The following is a 13837-nucleotide window of genomic DNA, read 5'->3' as shown; positions in this document are numbered from 1 at the left end:
ATTTTTTGCGCCGCCTTACGGCGGCGCCAAAACGGTTGGGTGTATGGTCATACATTCAGGGGCGTGGCTAGCCAAACGGCGGTGCAAAAAATTTGGGAGGTGTGGTCATGCATTTGGGGGCGTGGCAAATGTGCCATTGGGGCGTGGCTAACATAAAAACCACTAGGCTCTCAATTTGCCGGAGCGTCACATATGTTCAAGCACTCCTGACTTTCAGGACATCTACTACCACAGGGTAGTATACAAACAATGCAGTGTGTACACAAACAGTTCAGTCTTGGCCTACACCTTACATTGGACACAACATTCACCAAAAATTGGTATTGTCCCTACTAGAATCACAACATTTCACACACTGTGCTGCTCTCTCCTACCTGTTCTTCTCACTTTCTCCACCTGTGGCTGCTGCTTTCTTTAGTTGTGGCTTGTCCGGATCCAGAAATGTTGAAGGACCTATTTTGAAAAAAAAATGGCTACATTTAGAAAATTACAGCCAGCCCCAGCGTTAAATCAATAGCACCCACGATTAATAATTAGGCCTTCCTCCAGCTCCAACATTAAAATAATACTATTCACATTTAATAAATAAACCTATTTCCCTTCCTGCAAACAGCCCCAGCAATACCTATTTCCCGCAACCATCACTACCATTAAATAATTCATAGTCACATTTAATAAATAGACCTCATTCTCCCTAAACTCACCCCAAGATTCAATAGCCCCCAAACCACCCCATCTTAAATTAATAGTCCCTACTATTAAATTGCCTCACCATCACCCTACAAACAAAATAGCGCCCATTAATTAGCTGCCACCTACCTCACACACACTACATTGCAACAAGCCCCCTGTGCCATCACACACACAATACTGTGCCCCTTCATCACAACTACACTGTACCCCCTTATGCTCACACTGCGACCTCCATGCTGCTTTTCCCCCTTCTTTTTTACCTTGTGCCTCTCTCCCACTTTTTTTTCTCCTCTGTTCCTCTCTCCCACTTTTTTTTATTCCTCTGTGGCTCTCTCCTTTTTTTCCTCCTCTGTTCCTCTCTCCCCAATTTTTTTTTATTCCTCTGTGGCTCTCTCCTTTTTTTCCTCCTCTGTTCCTCTCTCCCACTTTTTTTTTTATTCCCCTGTGGCTCTCTCCTTTTTTTCCCTCCTCTGTTCCTCTCTCCCCAATTTTTTTTCCCTCCTCTGTTCCTCTCTCCCCAATTTTTTTTCCCTCCTCTGTTCCTCTCTCCCCAATTTTTTTTTATTCCCGTGTGGCTCTCTCCTTTTTTTCCTCCTCTGTTCCTCTCTCCCACTTTTTTTTATTCCCCTGTGGCTCTCTCCTTTTTTTCCTCCTCTGTTCCTCTCTCCCACTTTTTTTCCCCTCCTCTGTTCCTCTCTCCCCAATTTTTTTTTATTCCTCTGTGGCTCTCTCCTTTTTTTCCTCCTCTGTTTCTCTGTCCCCTTTCTTTATAGTACTGTCCCTCTCTGTTTTCCTCCCCTCGCCTCTTCGTTTCTTTACTTACCTTTTGTCAACTTCTTTCTTTTCTTTTCTGCTCTTCTGTCTCCTCTTCTGTTTTCTTTCTTCCTGCTGGCTGCGGCGCTCCTCACTGACTGACAGGCGTGACTTGATGACGTCACGCCCGGCAGTCAGTGTGAATGGAGGAGAGGAGGGACACGGCGCCGCGCGATCACGTGAGTATTGTTTTTTTTTTTTTAATTTATTCTTCCTCCCAGCTCCCAAGAAACCCAAGACCCCCCCCCGCGGGAAAAAAAAATCTAAAAAGTTAAAAAAAAATAGCGCAAGACAGCAAATTAAAAAAAAATTAATTAGCAGTGAGGGCCCGGCCCGGGCCCCCTGGCATGGCCGGGCCCGGGTAAACTACCCGCTCCCCCCCCTCTCGGCGGCCCTGAGGATGAGAGTCTGATTGGGGGAAGACCAGTAACTAGGGAATTGTAATTGTCAATGCGGGAGCTAATGAGTGCATGATGTTTAGAGTTTTTGCAGTGTCTTGTGTAAGTTATGTGCGTATTATGGAAATGTTTTTTTTTTATATGTATACAGCATGATGTAAATATAGAGTCGATATAGAGTCGATATAGGGTGCAAGGGTAGTTCTGAGTTAAGGATCACACCTAGGCAGTGAGTTTGTGAGGTGGGATGTATGGTCATGTTGTGAACAGAAATAGAAATTCAGCCTGGGCAAAGTGATTTGGGCGTGATAACTGACACCAAAGAAGGCATATACTTTAAATGTTGGCATAAATTTGTAGTCCCCTGTCCGTCTGTGTGATGCAGTATAAGTGTATTCACCCGGTACCTACTGTAGCCTTATTGCCGGTGAAAATGGTCATTTTTGCCATAGATAAGCTTTGACCTATACATCAAGGAGGTAACCCCCCCGCTGGTAATATTAGTCTGGTCTCACCTATTTAACAAGAACTGAGGCGGTACAAGTACTGCCGCAATCCTTGCTCTGTTATTGCCATAGTGATAACTGAAACAAATGAAAAAAATGCTTTATTATGTAAAAAAAAATGTAATTGATAATATTTTTAATTTAATTTATTGCTGCCTATTATCGCTCCTTCAACTAAATAGTCCCTTAAGTTACATGAATCACTGCTACATTACATCACATGATGGCCCCAGAGTTGACACTCTCTCGTCCTTGGATTGTCCCTTTGCCTCTCACTCTTTCATCCTCAGTGCAGTCAGAATCTTTCAGCTTGCTCCAATCTCATTTCACTACAGGGTATCTCTCTGCTTCAACTGTTCTGTATTCTGCCCCACTGAGTACTCACGGGTGGACACAAGCTCCTCTCAGGGTTCCTCTTAGATCACAAACTCATGATCCTGCTCTTTGGCTCACTAGCAAGGCAGTCTGACAATATCTAGCTTGGCTGCACCTCCGAACTCTCACTGCTACAAAAGCACCAGTTATTTATTCAGAAAACTTAGGCATAGCTATTTTTATATTCGTTTTCATGCCCACAACCGCTTTGACCGGACAGCGCCCAGTTATTTTCTATGCAGACCATCTCTGCCTGAATAATCTGTGAAATAAGAAATCCAAAGTAATTTAACCATTTGAAAAGCTGTTAGGTAAATTACGCAGATATACCTATCCTGTGACAGTTTTTTTAACCAGAGCCACTTCTGAACAGGCCATATTTAATTTGTTTTATACAGGGCATGCCCACCTATGTATATACTCTACCAAATTATTATTAATTTGTTATTAATTATTTTTAAGGCGCCACAAGGTGTCTGTAGCGCCGTACCCACCACCCACCACCAATGTACAGCGCTGAGGCAGCATGGTAGCTTAGTGTTTAGCACTTCTACCTCGATTCCTGACCATGGCCTTATCTGTGTGGAGTTTGTATGTTCTCCACGTGTTTGCGTGGGTTTCCTCCGGGTGCTCCAGCATGGCACAGAGTGGTGAAGGGGGGAAACAGGATGGCACAGAGTGATGAAGGGGATGGAAGCAGGATGCCACAGAGTGATGAAGAGGGGGAAGCAGGATGGCACAGAGTGATGAAAGGGGGAGCAAGATGGCATAGAGTGATGAAGGGGGGAAGCAAGATGGCACAGAGTGATGGAGGGAGCAAAAGCAGCATGACAAAGGGTAATGAAGGGGGGCCAGGAGAAGGGCAGAGCAAAAGCAGCATGGCACAGTGTGATGAAGGGGGACCAGGAGAAGGGAGGAGCAAAAGCAGCATGAAGGGCACAGTGTGATCATAAGGGGGCACAGCATGGCGGTGAAGGGGCACAATAATGTGTGTGTGATGGCACAGGAGGATTGTGGAATTGTAATGTGTGTAATGGCACAGGGGGCTTAATTTTATAGTGGGGACTATTAATTTAAGATGTTGTGGTTTGGGGGCTATTAATTGAATGTGGGTCTGAGTTTGGGGAGCATGAGGTCTATTTATTAAATGTGAATATGATTTATTTAATGGCAGTGAATGTTTCAGGAAATAAGTAAATTTTTTATACGTAAATGCTATTAATTTATTGCTGGGGCTGTTTGGAGGGAGGGAAATAGGTTTATTTATTAAATGAGAATACTATTACTTTAATGTTGGGGTTGGTTGGAGGGATATAGATCTATTTTATTTTAATGTTGGGGCCGGAGGAAGGCCTAAGTATTAACCGTGGGTCCTATTGATTTAACGCTGGGGCTGGTTGGAATTTTCTAAATGTACCAATTGTTTTTTTCCAAATAGGGTCCCCACCATTCCAGGATCCAGACAAGCCACAACTAAAGAAACAACAGCAACCACATGTGGTGAAATTGACAAGAACAGGTAGCAGAGAGCAGGATAGTATGTCAAAGGTTCTGATTCTAGTGCGACAATCCCGATATTTGGTGACTGTTCTTACCAAAAACCTCAAAAAGCACTTTTGATCCCTAAAGAGAACAAGATCCACACGTCAAGATAGATAATCAATATTTGAGCCTTATTATCTCCCACTGATAATAAGGTTCTCCACAAGGCTCAGATCTTCGATTAATGATATCTACTTATTTTGTTGTTTGATGGTGTCTCTTCCACAATATAGTAACAAAGTTACAATTTTTGGAACTATCTGGACATATTGATTATCTATCTTGAGTGCTTTTTGAGAAAAAATGTTTTTGTTTTAAACATCGATTTGTGAGGCGTATGTGCCTATGATTATAATATTTTCTGTTATGTTTTTATGTATTTATGATTAAATGTTTTAAAATTGCCTTGGATTTACATGCATTATTTATCAATTAGATACTATATATATTGCTTGATACACATTATAAGAAATCCTTTCTCAGCGCTGTATGCTTTTTTCTTTTTTTAACTGCTTTTGCATGTAGCACACAAATACTGGGCTGCTTTTTTTTACACTGATATTTACAATTCAACTCAAACATTCTCCCCCTCCCAACTCTAAACCATATTGCACATTTTAAATATACTCCACTCCCACATTGTAACATGGATTAACTTATAACTCTAAATGAAGCCCAAAGTGTTGTTGGAGGATTTGCTTCCTTATATCTGCAGCCTGAATTCATAACTTTACATTTGTCTACACTAAACTTTATTTGGATGTTCAGTGTAACCTAGGCACTTAGAAGTGACAGCATCAGGGGAAGGCTGGCAGACTTTAGCCCGGGGGGCAAGCACACAGCATTGGCCCATAAGTAGCGGCCCATCCTTAAAGGGTAGTTTTCAGTACAATATATATTTATCAATATAACTAGAGCCTATTTTAGTGTTGCTTAATCCAGCGATACTTTATTAGTATAAATGAAAAATCTTCAATAAAATAAATAAACAACAAAAAAGAAACCTCACTTTATATTGCATTTTATATGTTCCTTCTCCCTAGAGTATTTTCATCAAAATGCTAAAAGCCTATTTGCTTTAAAAACCTGGTGTTTTTGCAAGCAAAAGCGCTTGTTTTTGCTTCACCCTATATACTAACAGGGTTATTAATTGTTTTAGTGTTAACCTAAGCCAAATAATAATAGGGGAGGTACTGGGAGGAAGAGCAGAGCACTAGGTGTCAATCTTGCACCATGCCCCAGAACTGGATTAAGACTCTGGGGTCCTGGGGCACTTTAAACAGGGGGGAAGGGGCCCTATGATGTAACATGGCTATCATTTTAGACAGATACACAGGCAATACTGTGTGCACTACTGTTAGGTGCATGCAGTTCTCCCTTCACAAGCAGTACACTGTGAACCGGGACACACCTCCCAACTGTCCTTGCAGTCAGACCAAATCCTGACTAAGCGAGATAGTCACCCAAATTCAGAACTGTCCCACCAGACTCAGGACAGTTGGCAGGTTGACCTTCTCTCTCCTACCTGTTCTTGTCACTGTCACCACTTGTGGCTGCTGGTTTCTTTAGCTCATTTGCTGCTTGTTTGGATCCTGGAATGTTGGAGGCCCTATTTGGAAAAAAAATGGGTACATAAAATTTAGAAAACTCCAACCAGCCACAACATTAAAATAATAATATTCACATTTGCTAAATAGATCTATTTTATTCCAAACAACATTGACATTAAATTAATAACAAACACATTTAATAAATAGACCTATTTCCTTCCATTCAGCCCCAACATTAAATTAATAGTATGCCCATTTAATATATAAACCGATTTCACTCCATTCAAACTAAATAGCATTTATTTTTAATAAATATAACCATTTCCCACAACCTTCCCTGACATTAAATAATTCATATTCACTTTTAATAAATAGCCCTACTCACCAAACTCAGCCCCATATTCAATTAATACCTCACCTTAAATAAATAGGCCCCACTATTAAATAGCCCACCATCACCCCTCAAATAAAATAGAACACATCAAATAACTAATCCTCACCATTAAATAGCCAACCTCTGACACTATATTATGACCCCACTTCCTTCACACATTATGTTATTATACTCCCCTCTCCACAAACATTATGCTGCCAAGCTCCCCCTCACACACACACACACACACACACACACAAACACAATGCTGCCCTGCTCCCCCCTCACACATAATGCTGCTATGCTCCCCCCCTTACACATAATAATACCATGCTCCCCCCCTCACACATAATGCTGCCATGCTCCCCCTCTCACACATAATCATCATCATCATCATTTATATATATAGTGCCACTAATTCTGCAGCGCTTTACAGAGAACTCATTCATATCAGTCCCTGGCCCATTGATGCTTACAGTCTAAATTCCCTAATATAGACACACGCTCACACACACATGCAGAGAGGGAGACAGACAGAGCGACAGAGAACGAGAGACTAGGGTCAATTTTTTGATAGCAGCCAATTAACCTTCCTGTATGTTTTTGGAGTGTGGAAGGAAACCGGAGCATCTGGAGGAAATCCATGCAAACACAGGGAGAACATACAAACTCCACACTGATAAGGCCATGGTTGGGAATCGAAATCATGACCCCAGTGCTGTGAGGCAGAAGTGCTAGCCACTAGGCCACTGTGCTGCCCTGCCCCCCCTCACACATAATCCTGCCATGCTCCCCCCACTTAAACACACACACACATAATAGTGCCATGCCCCCCCTCACACACAATGGTGCCATGCTCCCCCCCTCACACACACAATGCTGCCATGCTCCCCCTCCCCTCATACACATAGTGGGGCCATGTTCCCCTCTCTCCTGACACACACAATGGTGCCATGCTCCCCCCCTCACACACATAATTAGAGATGGGCGGGCTCGGTTTCCTTGAAACCGAACCCACCCGAACTTTGGGGTTCTGAATACCGAGTCGAGTTGGCTCTGTACTCTCGCGCCTATTTGGATTCCAAAACGAGGCAAAACATCATTGGGACGTCATCGGATCTTGGGAGTTTTGGAATCAATAAATACCCGCCTCCACGGTTATCTAGCGCCATTTGAGAGAGGGACAGAGAAGGAGGAGTGGTAATTTATCTGAATTTGCACTACAAAGTGTTTGTGGTCTCATATATACCCTTATAAAAGAGCTGATTTTTTTCTGAGTGCTGAAATACTAGTATAGCACTGTATTTTTCTGAATTTGCACTACAAAGTATTTGGGGTCTCATATACACCCTTATAAAAGAGCTGATTTTTCTGAGTGCTGAAATCCTAATATAGCACTGTATTTTTCTGAATTTGCACTACAAAGTGTCTGGGGTCTCATATACACCCTTATAAAAGAGTTGGTTTTTCTGAGTGCTGAAATCCTAATATAGCACTTTATTTTTCTGAATTTGCACTACAAAGTGTTTGGGGTCTCATATACACCCTTATAAAACAGCTGATTTTTCTGAGTGCTGAAATCCTAATGTAGCACTGTATTTGGAAAGCCATGTACAAACTTGCTTTGCAATACCTAAGCTGCCCACCCTCCAGTGTGTACTCAGAAAGAGTTTTCAGCATGGCCGGTAACCTTGTCAGTGATCGACGTAGGAGGTTACTTCCTAAAAATGTGGAAAAGATGATGTTCATCAAAATGAACTACATCTTCCATGAGGAAGACCTTTACCGGCAAATACATCCAAGTACTGACACGTCTCTAATGGCGGATTCCAGCCAAAACCCAAAGGTAATCCAGATCCAAAACCAAAACCAAAACACGGGGGTCAGTGAGCATCTCTACACATAATGGTGCCATGTTCCCCCTCTCACACACACTATACTGCTGTGCCACACACACACACACACACACACACACAAGCTTCCTCTGTCTGCAACACACATGCACCATGCTAGGTTCCTTATATAAGTCTGCATTGTCAGAAAACACTGAACACCACTTTATTTTTATGTTGTTAAATCTTTCATACATTAAAAATAGCAGTCCCAAAACAGAACCTTGTAGTACTCTACGAATAGCTTTGACAGGATTTTCCATTAACATCAAATCTCTCTATCATGAGATCAGTTTTCAATCCAAGAACTCTGTTTCAGGTGTACGGTGGTTTATACAATAATCTCTAAACCGGAACCATGCCAAATAGTTTTGAAAAAATATAACTATCTACTGCACAGCCATATTCTGAAAATCTACTTATTTCTAATAGTATCATGGGAATCAAGCGTACACCCCAGTATGTTGTTGGATACCATTACAGTATCATGGACCTGCTTTGTATTCTTGCCACTAGAATGGGCTACACATTTAATATTGGTTACTAGAATCATCATCATCATCACCATTTATTTATATAGCACCACTGATACCGCAGTGCTGTACAGAGAACTCATTCACATCAGTCCCTGCCCCATTGGAGCTTACAGACTAAATTCCCTAACATACACACACAGACAGATAGAGAGAGACTAGGATCAATTTTGATAGCAGCTAATTAACTTACTAGTATGTTTTTGGAATGTGGGAGGAAACCGGAGCACCTGGAGGAAACCCATGCAAACATGGGAGAACATACAAACTCCACACAGATAAGGCCATGGTTGGGAATTGAACTCATGACCCCAGCGCTGTGAGGCAGAAGTGCAACCACTGAGCCACCGTGCTGCCCACAGAATAAGCTCATCTTTAAATACCAGTCACCAGAATGGTCTTTAGATTTTTCTTGCCACAGAATGAGCTCTGTAATATGATTGACTGATGAATGCCCTATACATTCTATGTCATTTTGGGTAAGACCTGACAGTGACTGCTTTTTATTGTTGGGTATTATACTGTGACAGAAGTAGTTTAGATTCACGATATCCATTGTATTTATATCTCTTTTAATATACATACTTATATACTGTATGACAAGGCTTTACCGTAAATTTTGCTAAGCTTCTCCATACCTATAGTATTTCTTTTAATTTATTAGTGCAGACATAAGTACAGTGAATATACAGTAGCTTTTATGTCTCTCAGGAAAATATTATTAATGACCAAGTTTTACAAAATGTATGAAAATAAAGTTAACATTGAAAACTATAATCAGTAACGTGTTTTGCATATACAATATATGAAATTATAGCTTAAAAAAAACCATTTAATAATTTGAAATCTTTTATTTTGTATCATGAAGCTGATTGACATAACATGAATAACATTATATGAATGTGATTTATAAACATGGCTACCTTAATACTATAATGGGCACTCATTCCTTCTTTGTAAACCTGGGGGGGGGGGGGGGGGAGCTTGTAACTGTATCCCAAATGTAGACTGTATCAAGTTTTGCTCAAGAGAACTGTAGATGAACTGTAGATGTATTTTTATTTTCCTTCTAACTGAATGGCAGGAAAATGATTTGTCAGTTGTATTTTTTTGGTGACAGCGTATGTTTCCATCAGGAAATATGTGCATGAGGTCATTGTTAATTTGATATAAATGGCAGTGTAAGTACACTCTTTAAAAATAGGATGATAACATGTCTCATATGTAAATATTTCCTGTGGTTTTCTTATCCTGCAGGAATAGGCAATTTTTGGGGGAAGGGTTTTTGTTTTCCAGTATTCTGTTTAAGGTCGTTTGGACCAAACCAGTGTTGTTGAGGTGATTCTTATGTGGTTTCTTCATCAAGTTCTGTGGAAGGTTCCAAAATTAATATTTTTTTCTTTTGACAAAACTTCTTTCCTCCTGTTGGTCTGGGGGATTTGAATGGAATTCCTGTGCCTCAGCCCAAACCCATGGAATATACTGTTCACTGCAGCCAAAAAGCTTAGGGCAATAAAATTAATCTTCATGTCCTGAGGTGTCAGAAGAGGTGATTTCTGTTTTATCACTTTTCACAAGACCTTGTCCTCATGCTAGTAGTTATTTTTCTTTCTTTTTATTGCACTAACTTTGTCTTCTAATGGCAAAGCATTCCCAGGAATTAGCAAGTTGTGATGAATGAAGCTGATCATTGCTTGCCTTAGGTTTGACCTGCTAATTATGCTGTGGAGAAAAAGTAGTAGTTATATGGATGTATGATAGACTTCTGTGATTGTTTGAATCCTTCTGTATGGGTTGGGTACAATTTGTCGACGCTGAACATGTCTATAGTCAGAAATGTTGTCAGGTTTAGTGTGTACTTGGTTAAAATGACGACATTGTGACTGTTGACAGGTAGTGCAGTCAACAGTCACAATGTCGACATTCAAAGGGCACAATACAGCTGCTGAACTGGCTGGCACAATACAGCTGCTGGCACAATACAGTAGATAACACAGTAAAAATAAATAAAATGAAACGTTAGTACAAAAAAAAGCTCTATTGCATTATATAAATGAAATCTGGATCTGTTTTTGCAAGTTAATATTGGGCTCTCTTCATATGACCCTGTAGACCTCTTTTTTCCCCCAGAAGACTCAAAGAACATTGTCATCAGGCTGAAACAACACTTCCATAACACGCTGATAATAGCATATTTTTCCCTTTCTATGAAGAGTTTTCAGTTGCGATTTTAAAAGCATTTTTCATGCCTGTGGCCCAGTCTTCAGCATAATCTTGTTGTGATCTTATTCCATAGTCATCAACCATGATGAAAAGGAATCGCATTTGCAGCAATGGTGCCGACGAAGGACAAGGGAGGATAGTCGTTAAGTGGCCTGATACAAGTGGCATGAAGAAAGGTGGAGGGACAATGAAGTCCGTCCTAATTTGTTACACCTTAGCAGTTCAGGTAGTCACTCAGGGAAAGGATGGGGCGAGACAGGAGGCAGGATAAGGTGAGTGTATTTAAAGGAGAGGGGAGAGAGGAAAGGAACTTATTAAACACAGGGTCATGAGGACCTTGCTTGGAGGAAAAGCAGTAAACAAGGCCTACAAAGGGGGGAGCCAGCAGGGCCGGCAAGTATCATCCTAGGTAGACGGCTGCACCCCTGGCTCCAGCTTCAATGGTTGGTCCAATGCAGGTGGCTGCAAGGTTTCAGCAATTGTGGAGGGTGATTTCTTGCCAAGGGGGCTGGTCTCCGGAGGATTTTGTTGCGGTGCCTACATTGTAGGCAGGGCATGCCCTCTTTTCTTGATAGAACGCAAGGTAGTATTAACCTGGCTTCAGCTTCAGTGGTTTGGTCAATAAGGATGGTGTGCCAGTTTTCAGCAACTGGAGGGTGATCTATGCAAAGGGGCTGATCTCCGGAGATTGTTTTTTAAATGGTAGGCAGTACCCGCCCTATTTACTAGACAGAACTGAAAAAAAATTGATAAATTTTATTAACCTTGCATGCTACTTGTCTGACAAATACAAGTTGGAGAGTGTTTAATAAAGCTCTAACCAAAATATTTTTGCCAAATACTTGTCTCAGAGGGCCTGATTCATTGAGGAAAGTTAAGCAAAAGTAAGCAAGTAAAACAAAACCATGTTGAATTGGAGGGGGAGGCAAATTTAAAATGTGATGGCAGATTTATAGTTGGGGTATGGCATGTCCTAGATCATCTTTACATTTCAGTGTACAAATAAGCTATCAAGTATTTGTGTGCTACATGAAAAAACAGACAGTATTTTCCTTATGTGCAAAAATATAAACTCATTTGCATATAATGTAAGCTCATTTTGAATATCTTCACCTCTTAAGCCTAGATTTATTTGTTCCATTGCAAACGCAGTCAGATCTTTAGGATCCCTTTGAAGGAATTTCAAAAAATGTCTGGCGACTGTAGTTATTTGTTTAAAATTAGCTATGTCTGTGGTGACTCTTTTGATATTTCCTACATGTTCCAATACTCGCCTTTTGCAAGGCCTACTGGTCATGCCCACATATTTGAATCTGCATGAGCAAGACAAACAGTAAATTACATTGATGGAATTGCAATTTAAAAATTGTTGAATTTTCCAGATTTTCAGAAATTTATCCTGATATGTCTTGACCTGCATCATGTATTGACAGGCTTTACAGGTCCCACACCTGTAAAAACCATTTGGTATATTAAAGAGTCTCTTTTCTGGAGTCAAGAAACTATGTACTAGTTGATCTTTGAGATTCTCTGTGCGTTGCCAGGAAAATGAAATCTTATCCTCCAAGATGTGTTTCAGATCTTCATCCAGCATTAATACATGACAGTGTTTTTGAAAGCTTTGTGCAATTATTCGCCATTCAGAACAGAATGTTCCCACCATCCTTAATTTAAAATCAGAGGTTTTCTTTTTAATGGGAGGGTGTATGAGGGCATTCCTGTCTTGTTTTTCCATGGCTTTCTCAGCTTTACAAATAGTATTAGTGCTATAGCCCCTTCTTTTTAATCTTTCCTTCAGTTCACCTGATCTTTGTATATAGGTCTTGGCATCTAACCAGTTTCTTTTTGTTCTTAAGGGTTTGGCTTTGGGGATGCCCCTAATGACTGGAGGGTAATGTGAGCTTGAAGAATGAAGTAGGCTATTAGTGGCAGTTTTCTTACGATACATATCAGTATGCAGTTTGCCATCCATAGATTTTGAAATTGTAAGATCTAGAAAATGAATTTCAGAGAAATTGATTTCTGATGTTAATTTTAGATTTCTGACATTGTTATTCAGGATTGCTGTAAACTCATGGAATAAGGCATCTTCACCATCCCACAGTATGATCATATCATCAATATACCTTAGCCATAGTAATACATGGCTGGTATATTTCTCATTGGATTGGTTAAATACAATTTCCTTTTCCCACCAACCTATTTCACAAACCTAAAAATAGGTTGGCGTACGTGGGGGCACAAACCGTTCCCATTGCAGTTCCCCTTAATTGGAGAAAAAAAATTTCTTCGCAGACAAAGTAATTACTGGTTAATATAAAACGTAGTAACGTAATGATAAAGTCACTGAGGGTATTGGTTCTTTCCATCCCAAAGAAATACTGAACCGCTGATAGACCATCCTCGTGTGATACGTTGGTATATAATGATTCTACATCATATGAGGCCAGTTTTGGTAGCATGTATCTAATATAGGAATCCAGACTCGTAACGTGTTTGCATAGTTGTGAATCAACAAACTTGTTAGTTTTTTCAGTAAGACTGTCTATACCTGATATGATTGGTCTACCATGAGGATTTGATTAATTTTTGTGAACCTTTGGTAATATATATATTGTTGGAATTTTAGGATTCTTAACAGTCAAGAATTCATATATGGTCTTCGTTATTACTCTTGTATGTAATGCCTGATTAATAATGTTGCTGTAACTTGACAAAATAATTGACTGTTGGATTAAAAATAATCCGCTTGTAACAATCTTTATTATTTAACTGACAATATACTTCTTTCAAATATAGTGGACATGGCCAAAGGACAATGTTGCCTCCTTTATCAGAGGGCTTAATGACTATATCATCCCAGGATGTAATTTCCCTCAGTGCTTGTATCTCATCCTTATCTAGAGTTCCAGTATAGGGGTCCTGATAGTTCATGCACT

This window comes from Mixophyes fleayi, chromosome 9, assembly GCF_038048845.1.
Source record: "Mixophyes fleayi isolate aMixFle1 chromosome 9, aMixFle1.hap1, whole genome shotgun sequence".
Taxonomy (NCBI): domain Eukaryota; kingdom Metazoa; phylum Chordata; class Amphibia; order Anura; family Limnodynastidae; genus Mixophyes; species Mixophyes fleayi.
The sequence above is the reverse complement of the archived record's forward strand: the minus strand, read 5'-3'. Positions refer to the sequence as shown.